We start from the raw sequence: 9714 nt of genomic DNA, 5'->3' as shown, positions 1-9714 counted from the left end.
CTTCAACTTCTTGGCTGCCCGACTTCCATTCAGATAAATCCTCTGCCGGATCTGGGTGTTATTCTGATAGTAAATTATTGTTGTAAATTATTGGTTTTCTAATCTTGGTTGTACGAGGAGGTATGGTGTATCCACCTATTCCTCCATCTTGCCACAATCCTGTGTTAGTATCTTTATGCTAGGACTAACACTACAAACCTAGTCCTTTGGTACTAAAATAAAAAGTGGATTCCCAGCCCAGATTTTGCCATGTTTCGGTGTTTTTAGAGATCATGAAAATTACTTTGTACTTCCTTTTAATTACTTCCTGATACATTAAGGCTCTTCGTGTTATGAATGCATCATTGTAACTTGTTTATAGAAAAATTTAAGGTACAAGAAGGAAAGCTCAATTTTTCTTCACCATTGCTTGCAACCCATTTAATTTTAATTTGCATTCTTCATCCCTTGATGATGTCTAGGGCAGACAGATACCATAGCTTTCTGAGAATTTACAATTAAAGAAGGGTACGTGTTATAAATTCTAGAACAGAGAACGACATGGCCTAAATCTTAATCAAATAAAAAGCAACTCCCTTTCCTATCCCAACTCAAGCTGACCTGAGGCTGTGGTCTTGCGTGAGTGGAAGGCCTGTTCATTTATTCTCCCTCTCTCGTACCTGACAGAAGGAATCTGAAACAGTACAATGATGGAGAGAAGAGATTAAAGCCAAGGTGTAAAATTTTTATTTATTTTTTATGTCTTTTGTCTTGCAATTTTATCTTCCTTTGGCTACCACCAAAAAGCGGTCAATGTCTGCCCTGGGGAAGACACCTGAAGGCCAGCCTGTGCTACATTTTGTTCTTTGGAGAACTTGTGGAGACTTCTGCGTTGCACCGCGTGGTTTCCTGACACCGAGGATTCCCTCTCTGGCTTACATCTGGCCATACCCAGCTCACCTCCTCTACCCAGTGGGCTTAACTCACTGTCTCTCACTGCTAAGCTTTCCATGCCCCAGCACCCCACCTGCATAATTGGGGATCTTCAATATGAATGTATCCCAGCTTTGTCATAGCAAAATCAACAGTGATGGCTGTGAATGGCTCCCTGCCATAAGGAACTGCTTCTGTTATCAACTGAACTTCAACATTATACAGATGAGAGGTAAATATCTGATTCTATGCTAATGTATGTTCCCAAACTCCAAAGGACACAGGTTAAGCTATTGAGAAGTATCTCATTGCACCACACCTTGGTGAAGTGAGCTAGGGAGGGTCTGTGGGTTTCTGAGGCTCAGTAAGTATGGGAGCAAAATCACCATTCTGGATTATTTTATTGGGCAGCACAGCCCTTGAATGGAGAAGGGATAGGGTAAGGAGGAAGATGAGAAAAGCCACATCCCTTTCCTTCGATCTAGTAATGAATATCTAAAAAGATTATTACATCTAAAACACCCTTTCCTGCCCTGGCTGGTGTAGCTTAGTGGATTGAGCGCAGGCCTGTGACCCAAAGCATCACCAGTTTGATTCCCAGTCATGGCACATGCCTGGGTTGCAGGCCATATCCCCAGTATGGGGTGTGCTAGAGGCAACCGTACATTAAAAAAACAAACAAACAAACAAAAAACTGCCCTTTCCAAATTCTTAGTCTTCCCTTTATATACTTTGACATGTATGGTCTGATGATGGTAGGATTGTTTGCTATGCCTTCTAAAAGTCCTACAGAGGGGTGCATATTGGCTCTTCTTTAGACTGAGCGGGCTCCTGTTATGTATGGCTTATCATGTTGGTAATTTAATAAAAATTCTGAGATCAAAAAAGCCCAACCCTGGCCAGTGTGTCTCAGTTGGTGGTGTGTCATTCTGCAAACTGAAAGGCCACTGGTTTGATTTCCAGTCAGGGCACATGCCAAGGTTGTGGGTTGGGTCCTCAGTTGGGACGCATACAGGAGGCAACTGATGAATGTTTCCCTTTCACTTTGATGTTTCTCTCGCTCTTTCTCCCTCCCTTCCCTTCTCATTAGAATCAGTATAAGAATTTTTTTCTTTTTTTTATTGTGTTCAAATACAGTTCTCTTCATTTTCCTGCCACCACTCTCCCCCAAACCACCCACCACCACCTCCCACCCTCAATCCTACCCACCTTTGGCTTTGTTCATGTGTCCTTTATACATGTTCCTTGATGACCCTTCCCCTTCTTTACCCCGTTATTCCCTTCACCCCACCCCCACCCCTCTGGTTACTGTCACTTTGTTTTTTATTTCAATGTCTCTGGTTATATTTTGCTTACTTGTTTGTTTTGTTGATTAGGTCCTACTTAGAGATGGGATCATATGGTATTTGTCTTTTACCACCTGGCTTATTTCACTTAGCATAATGCTCTCCAGTTCTATCCATCCTCATAAAGGGCAGGAGCTCCTTCTTTCTTTCTTTTGTGTGGTATTCCATTGTGTAAATGTACCACAGTTTTTCGATCCCTTATTTACTGATGGACACTTAGGCTATTACCAGCACTTGGCTATTGTAAATTACACTGCTATGAACATTAGCTTACACAGATTCTTTTGAATTGCTGTTTCAGGATTCCTAGGGTATAATCACAGCAGTGAAATTGCTGGGTCAAAAGGCAATTCCATTTTTAGTTTTCTGAGGAAATTCCACACTGTTTTCTACAGTGGCTGCACCAGTCTGTATTCCTACCAACAATGTACTATGGTTACCTTTTATCCACAACCTCATCAACATTTCTTGTTTGTTGATTGATTTGTGTGACCAGTGTAAAGTGGTATCTCATTGTGGTTTTAATTTGCATCTCTCTGAAGGCTAGAGAGAGATGCAAATTAAATGCTGAACACCCTTTCATATGTCTCTAGGCCCTCTGTATATCCTCCTTGGAAAAGTGTCTGTTCAGGTCCTTTGCCCTTTTTTAAATTAGATTGTCTTTTTGGAGTTGAGTTGTGGAAGTTCTTACAATATTTTGGAGATCAAACCTTTGTCCGAGGTATCACTGACAAATATATCTTCCCATATGATTGGTTCCCTTTTTATTTTGCTGATGTTTCTTTAGCTGTGCAGAAACTTTTTATTTTGATGAAGTTCCATTTGTTTATTCTTTCCTTTATGTCTCTTACTCTAGGAGACATATCAGTGAAGATATTGCTGTGTAGAATATCTGAGTTTTTCCTGCCTATATTCTCCTCTAGGACTTTTATGGTATAATAACTTAAAATTAAATCTTTTATCCATATTGAGTTTAATTTTGTGTATGGTGTAAGTTGGTGGTCGAGTTTCAGTTTTTTGCATGTAACTGTCCAGGTTGCCCAACACTGTTTGTTAAAGAGGCTATTTTTACTCCATTTTATCCTTCTACCCCCTTTGTCAAATATTAATTGGCAATAGAGACATGCATTTACTTCTGGGATCTCTATTCTGTTCTACTGATCTATGTGTCTGTTCTTATGCCAGTATCAGACTGTTTTGATTACAGTGACCTTGTAATACAGTCTGATGTCAGGTCTTGTGATCCCTCCTACTTTGTTCTTTTTTTTTCAAAATTGCTGTGGCTATTCAGGGTCATTTATGGTTCCATACGAATTTAAGGAAAGACAAAAATCACGTGATCATATCAATAGATGTGAAAAAGGCATTTGATAAGATACAGCATTTATCTTACATATGATACAAACGCTCAGCAAAGTGGGAGTAGAGGGAGCATACCTCAACAAAATAAAGGCCATATATGACAAAACCTCCAGCCAACATTATACTCAACAGGCAAAAAACTAAGAGCCTCCCCATTAAGATCAGGAACAACAAGAGGATGCCTGATTTCACCACTTCTATTCAGCATAGTATTGGAAATCCTAGCCACAGTGATCAGATATGAAAAAGAAATAAAAGACATCCAAATTGGAAAGGAGAAAGTAAAACTGTCATTGTTTGTTGATGACATGATAGTGTACATAGAAAAGCTATAGACCCCACCAAAAAACTACTCGACCTGATAAGTGGATTTGGCAAAGCAGCAGACTTCAAAGTCAATATTCAGAAATCAAAGACATTTGTGTACACCAATAATGAAATATTAGAAACAGAAATCAGGAAAAAATTCCCTTTGCTATAGCAACAAGAAAAATGAAGTACCTAGGAATAAACCTAACCAAGGAGGCAAAAGACCTGTACTCAGAAAACTATACACCACTACAGAAAGAAATTAAGGAAGACACAGGTAAATGGAAGCATATATCACATTCATGGATTGGAAGAATTAACATCATCAAAATGTTAATTCCATACTACCCAAAGCAATATGTAGATTTAACACCATCCTTATTAAAATATCAATGACATATTCCCCAAATATAGAAGAAAGCATTTTTTTAAAATTCCAGTTTATCTGTGGGGAATGTTGAATAGTTTGCTTCATTGGTTTGTTCTTTATTTTTCTCATTTGCAAAAGAGAGAAGACAATAACACCTACATAGAGAGTTGTGAAAATTAAATAAAGTGATGCATGTAATCCCCATAGTTGTTTAGCATAGATCTTAGTACATATAAGAATTCAATCAGTGTTAGCTACCATCATATAATCTGATATGTTTATTTAACTGTAAATAAATATTGATGGAACACATATTTATTCATTTAACTGTTGTAGGCACTTTGGAAGGAGTAATGAAAAGAACAGACAGCTCTCGTGAAGCTTAAATTTTAGTGGGGGAGACAAATAACAAACAATAGAGTAAGATGTATAATATGTCAGACAAAGATTAGTGCTATGAAGAGAAATAAACAGGAAGAGTGGCTCGGCAGTTTGGAGGCGTGTTGTTATTTTAAGTGATGGAAGGACTCACTGATGAGGGGACAGATGAGCAGAGACCTGAGGTAGAAAATACTATTCATCTTGTAAGAAAATGTATTAATTAAATTCAGTATTACATTTTCCAAAAGTTCGGTATAATTTACAACTCAAATAGGTAACTAAATATTATACCCAATGAAGAAAAATTACCTTAAGCTGAGTGGATTAATTCAGCTTTTCAAGAGACAATTTATACTATTTATAAAAAATATCTACCAGTCCAGCCAGGAAATCTTCCCTTTTCCCCCCCCTTTTAGCATGCCTTGTGATTTTGTTGTTGAAAGTCAGATTTACGGTAATAGAAATTAAGGTAAACAGGCCTTTATTGTGGAGTTCTGTGTTAATGTGGCCAGGAGTTGGCCTATGTCTAATGCTTGTCGTAGCTGTGGTGCCATTGACTTCAGATTCATCCGGTGTCCTTGTTTTCGTCTCCTTGTTGTTTGGGGAGCTTCCCTAAGAACTGCTTAGGGGCTTTTACACATTGCAGTTCCTTGAGCTCTAATCTGTTGTTATACTGGAGACCTGTTAGTGTGATAGTGATGTGTAGGGAAGGGAAAGTGAGCTATAATCTTATGACTGCAATTTAGGCCCATTTAGTGGGCCTGTGTCTTTCATAAGAATTTGACTTTCATAAGCCAGTTTCTTTGTTTTCATTCCCTCCTTAGGTGAGCCAGGAAGTCTAGAGGGAGCTGGAGCTGAGCAAGGCTAGAGTAAAGTCCTTTCCCCCTGGAGAATAGGCCTTTGTTATAGAGAATTCTCTAGGTGTATTTCAAAAGAGTTATTTCTCCTCCCTCAGCCAGAGCCAGGATAGATATTTCTTAGCTCTTTGTAGTAAAAACCCTGGTTCCCAAAGTAAAAGCCATAAAAGTATAGGAGTAATATCTTACTTTTTTAAAAAATAATTAAGTGTTGAAGTATAGTTTACATACAGATCTGCACAAATCAGAAGTGAAATAAGCCAGTCAGAGAAAGACAAATACCATATGATTTCACTGACATGTGGAATCTAATGAATAAACTGAACTAACAATCAAAACAGAGACAGACTCATAGATGGAGAGCAGATGAATGCTAGTGGTGGAGGGTTGGTTAGGAGGTGGAGGGAATGAGAAAATAGGAAAAAGGACTCACGGACATGGACAGCAGTGTAGTAATTGCTGGGGGCATGTGGGTATAAGGTGACTTATGGTGATGGAAACACATATAATAATGATTAAATCAAATAAAAAGAAAAAGAAAAAAAAAGAACAGCTCAACAAAGTTTCACCAAGGGAAAATACCCACATAACCAGCAACCTGATCAAGAAATAGATCATTGCCAGCATCCTAGAACCTGGCTCACAACCACTTCCAGTCAGTATTCTTTCCAAGGGAACTGTCACCCTTCTCACAGCACAGGTTAGTTGGACCTGTTTTTGAACTTTATAAAAATGAAATCAAACCGAAGAAATTCTTTTGTGTCTGGCTTTATTTTAATTTACACAATATTTGTAAGGTTAGGTGGAGCTATTGTGTGTAGAAGTAGTACATTCATTCCCACAACCGAATAGTCATTTATTGTATAAATATAAATCATTTATCTGTCCATTCTACTGTGATGCACATTTCAATTTTTTCCAGTTTTTCTCCATCAAGGACAGAGCTGCTGTGCACTAGAGTATGAGTCTTTTCATGAGCACAGGTAGTCACTACTGCTAAGTGCATATCTAAGTATGTACCTAGGAGTACAAGATGCACGTTTGCCGTGAATAGATACTGAACAGCAGGTTTGCAAAGTGGCTGTAACACTTCAAACTCTCTCCAGCAGCATTCGAGTTTGAGTCACTCCACATGCTCCCAAATACTTATTATAAATATTTTAAATTTAGTTTTTGGGGGGAGTATGATTTGGAAAAAACAGCTAATGAAATTTAAAACCCATCCATTAATGATCAATATTGACTTCTTGGCAATCTTGAATTCCAAGTTTTGTCTCTAACACCATGGTATTTTCTAAAGTTCTCTGGGTTCTCTGCCTCTTTGCAATTGCCTCTGACCAGATTTCGGTCTTTCACAGGGCTCCAAACATTGGCAAATGCCCCGAGGAAAGTATCTGCTTTCCATTTTCCTTCTTGTGTGTGTGCATGTGGCTTAAAACAACAATCATGGTTTTATTATCTCTCACATTTCTGTGGGTAAAATTTTTGGAAAAGTTTCAGCTCAGGGCATTCCATGAAGTTGCAGTCAGAAGGTGATGTGGGGCTGGATCAGCTGGGTACTGGTTCTTCACACAGTCTGGAGTCTCTCTGTTTGAATTTTGCAAGTGGTATAGCTTGGCCTTTCTTAAAGCACGGTGGCCTGAGGTTGGTTGGCTCTGCTTACAGGCGGCTAAAGAATGTGGATCCTTAAGTTCTGTAGGTTTCTGCAGTTCCACAAAGCCTTCAAAATTGTATACATATCTATCCACACACATCCTAGACAGAAGTAGACAGAGAAGTCCTACTTGATGACCTCTGGCTTGTTTGTTATTAGGAAAATTCACAGGGGTTTCTCTGAAGGAAAAAGGGTTTTACTATTTTGTTTGTTTGCTTTGTTTACTTTTTTGGAAAGAAAATTCTATCCAACATAATCTCCAAAGATTAAGTCTCTTGCATAAGAGAATCAATATGGAATAGGCTATTCTGAGATTTCCAATTCTAAATAAAGTATCATGAATCATACAGCTTTTGATGTAAGCCATTTTCAGAAATGTCGAGGACAGCACTTAGAATCCACGGTATACATCAAACACTCTGCATTGATCTACAATTCAGTAGAAAGGCAGATGGAAAAATGTGTTGACATCATTTTGCCATCCACAAACATACTGCTAAATGTATTTCTGAAAGTATTGTAAAGAGTAGTGCATACTATCATTTTATAAATTGCAAGTACTGTATTCACATTGAGAAGTGATATAAGAAAAGAAGAAAATAAACAGCTGTAAATGTGCTTTAACCAGGAGAATATGGGTTTAAAAAAAATGAAAAAGAAGATTAAAGGAGTTAGTTGCCTTGGGGTCAAAACACTCAGATATTGAGTCAGCAAAACAAAAATAAGAATCATCCAGAGGAAAAAAATGTTGAAAAACAGATACAGGATTCACTTTTGTTCTGTTTTTGCATTTGTCCAAATATATTTATTGGATTTTAAACAAATAAAGTTACTCAAAAGATATATTATAGAAATGGTCCATAATTTTAAAAAAAACTGCTATCATCAGGACTGCTATCATCAGGACTTTAACCTGGCCACATCTAGGAATTACCAACAATTAAAACATGCTATACTGCATGAATGATGATGTTAAAATAATATATTTTTAGCTTCTAGAACAGATGAAAAAATGGTGCAGGTGCTGAGAAAGGAGATGTAGGAATTGTGTCCTTTTTTCTTTGATGAAAATGGAAAACACAGGAGATGTTCACACCACTGATTTATCAACGGTTATACATTGTTCTCCTCTCTTTACCTCAGCAGGGCGCATATGTCTGACCTTCGCCCCAAAGTGCCTGTGCCCCTTACAGTAAATAGAAAATCTGATGCTGCTTGAGTAGCTGCCCATCATTTGCAATTTCACCTTCCAAAGTTTCAATTACCCATAGTTAACCATGGTTTGAAAATATTAAGTGAGAAATTACAGATATGAACAATTCGTAAGTTTTAAATTGCATGTCCTTCTTAGTAGTGATGAACTCTAACAAGCCCCCTGTTCCCCTACAGGCATGAATCATTCCTTTGTACAGGGTGCTCACACCTACCCTGTAAGTTCACACCTGCCTGTTAAGTTACTTAGTAGCTTCCATCTTGATTTTCAGGTCAACCATTGTGCTTTCGCGGTGGCTGTGTTGAAAGAGCCCTTAGTTGACTTAATGATGGCCCTAAAGCACAGGAGTAGTGAAGCTGTCAGTTTGGACATGCCACAGAGAATCTGTGAAGTGCTTCCTTTAAGTTTAAGGTCAGTACAGTAATATAAGATATTTTGAGAGAAAGAGAACATTCACATAAGTTTCATTATAGTATAGTTATGATTGTTCTATTTTATTAATAGTTATGGTTCTTTATCTCTTACTGTGAATAATTTATGAATTAAACTTTACCAAAGATATTACTTATAGGAAAAAAACATAGTATATATAGGGTTTGGTACTTTTCCAGGTTTCAAGAATTCAGGCGGTCTTGGAATGTATTTCCTATGAACAATGGGGGACTTTTCCTTTCTATTTTCTTTTCTGTGCCTGTCTAATTGGGTGAGGGGTATCATATTTTGAGGTGGTAGCCTAAATGTTTAAGATCAAATAGATTTGTGCCCTCATCAGGGACTCCCTCTTTCCCTTATATGTTTAGGAATCCCCATGTCTTTAGCATTGGCCAGTTTGCCAGGTCTGGTCACTCCCAGATCTCAGAGCTGGTATTGGCCCCCAGTGTATGCTCTGAAATTGGAGAATGAGCTGCACCCCTATATTGTTAGTTTTTTTTTTTTTTTTGAGGTGCTCTGGCTCTCTGCTGGACCGTTAGGCCCAAGAATAGGGTCAGAGTTATAGGGAAAGGCTGGAAGAATTGAGTGTTTTCTCCTACTGTCTAGGATAGATGTGCCTGCAAAGAGGGCAAGTACTCGCTCGCGCTCCATCAGTTTCGTGTCAGGGAAGTCCAACATCAAAACTCTTTTGGGCTCCCAAGGCTATAGCTCCTTTTTCTTATAATAAAGCATCATCATAGCAAAATACAGTGAAAAATAGGTCGTGTTAACAGTAAGCATTTATTTTGTTGTTACTTAACCTTAATTTGTACAATAAACATTGCACAGGTTATTAACTCCATTTTACAGATGAGAAAATAGAGGCACCAAGATGTTAA

This window comes from Phyllostomus discolor, chromosome 4, assembly GCF_004126475.2.
Source record: "Phyllostomus discolor isolate MPI-MPIP mPhyDis1 chromosome 4, mPhyDis1.pri.v3, whole genome shotgun sequence".
Taxonomy (NCBI): Eukaryota; Metazoa; Chordata; class Mammalia; order Chiroptera; family Phyllostomidae; genus Phyllostomus; species Phyllostomus discolor.
This window is presented reverse-complemented; position numbering follows the sequence as displayed.